This window comes from Chrysochloris asiatica, unplaced genomic scaffold (genome assembly GCF_000296735.1).
Source record: "Chrysochloris asiatica unplaced genomic scaffold, ChrAsi1.0 scaffold00266, whole genome shotgun sequence".
NCBI lineage: Eukaryota > Metazoa > Chordata > Mammalia > Afrosoricida > Chrysochloridae > Chrysochloris > Chrysochloris asiatica.
The window spans coordinates 1130600-1132405 of record NW_006408784.1 but is presented as its reverse complement, the minus strand read 5'-3'; positions in this window follow the sequence as shown (position 1 = coordinate 1132405).

Genomic DNA, 1806 nt, shown 5'->3' with positions numbered 1-1806 from the left:
CGGAACCGACTCGACGGCACTTAACAACAACAAGGAGCTCTGGTAGCGCAGAAAGATGAGGCTTTCTGCTCCTGTAAAGATTTACAGCCTCGGAAACCCTGTACAGGATCACTATGAGTCGGAATCGACTCCACGGTACATAACAACAACAGGTGGCCTGTGCTAGAGATAGAGGTGGGGTGGGGTGGAGGTGAGGTGGGAGGGTGGGAGGTAGGAGACAACCAAGAGTAATAATATCTTCCTGTTGGAAAATTGTAGTAGCAGAAGGTGCTGGTTGCTGCTATTATTTATTTCAGGAATTTTTATCTTTGGCTTCTGAGTTCCCATAACTCCCTGTTACCTGCCCGTCTCTTACTCTGAAGAGTACCCTTGTAGGGCCCACCTCTAAGCACAGGTGTGCGTGCCGGTGGAGTGGGAGGGGAGGCAAGGCTAGGCAGATACTCCCATCTCAGGAAGGCCATAACAGCCAGGAAGGACCAAACCTGATAAACTTAAGCAGAGCCTGCCTAACAACTTTGGAGTCCAAGGGTAGGACTTTTGCCTAGCTTGGGAGCCAAGCAAGGCCCCTTTCGTGACATGTTCTCTGAGGCCACACCAGACTGGGCCTTGTGCTCAGTGGTTCACTCACTGGTTCCTATTCCAATTCCCCAAGCATTGCTTCCTGGGAAAGAAGGCTTCCTGGGCCTTGTCAGCAATCTAGTGAGGGACTTGAAAAAGTGCCAGCCTGCAGTTCTGGACTCAGCAGAGGAGGAAATGGGGCATCTGGGTGGATGATGAATTGGTTGTTGGGGATCCCTCACCCCTGTGGCACTAGTCCTTGGGGTCTCTCATTTCATCTACCATCTATTACACTGACCTTTTAGGGACCGTGGTCCCTGTAACAGCAGCACCTGCTGGTAACATTTTGTTTGTGTTTAGTAATATCTGGGGATGATTGATTGGTAGGTCCAGCATGCCTGCTGGTTTCAAAAATCCATATTCCCTCTATCTCCCACCCCCCTTCCCTCCAAGAAACCACCATCTACCTGGTCATTGCTTGGTTTTTTCAAAAACACCATTTTAATAAGGAAACAACAGAAATAAAAGATTGTTCTCTGACTGGAACCCAGACCCCCTATAATACATTACATGTACAAAGTGGCCTGCAGCCAGTGCCTGGGCCTTCGTCTGAGTTTCTCTGAGCCCCTGTGCCATTCCACGTACTCTGCTGCTCTCCGGAATATGTCTGCCCACTCCCCCTTTCCCAAAACATGGTGGCCAGGAGGGCAGCCTGGCAAGTGGCTGGGATTGCAGGAGGGCTAATGGGAATGAGAATGTTTGTAATAGCCCAGTTGATGTCAGGGTCCAGGCTGCCAGCAGAGCAGAGTCCTGCTTTGGTATGGAGCATGAGTGCCCATAGTAATCCAGTCTGAGATTGGAGTAGGGTCCCTGAGCCCCTTAAAACCCCTTCAAAGGGTTGCTTCTATGGGGAAGGGACAAGAGCAGAATTGTCCATTCCTGGAACCTAGAGAAGAACTAGAGACCTTCCCAAGGGGCTGGTGTGGGCATGCCGGGACTATCCCAAGGCCACCCAGCAGAGCACAGTTTAGGCCACTGGTGGTGGTCCTGTGCGGAGCACCTGGGCTCCATTTCCACCGCCATCATGTTAATCCTGCCAGGGCTGGTAGCGGTCACATGCAGAGAGGTGCTCACGGCTCTGCCTATGAATTCCAGGCTGGAGAGACAGGGCGGGAGGGAGGAACAGGAGAATGCTGGTCTTTGATGCATGTGCTCCAGCTGTGTTCTGTCCATCAGCAGATGCCCCCT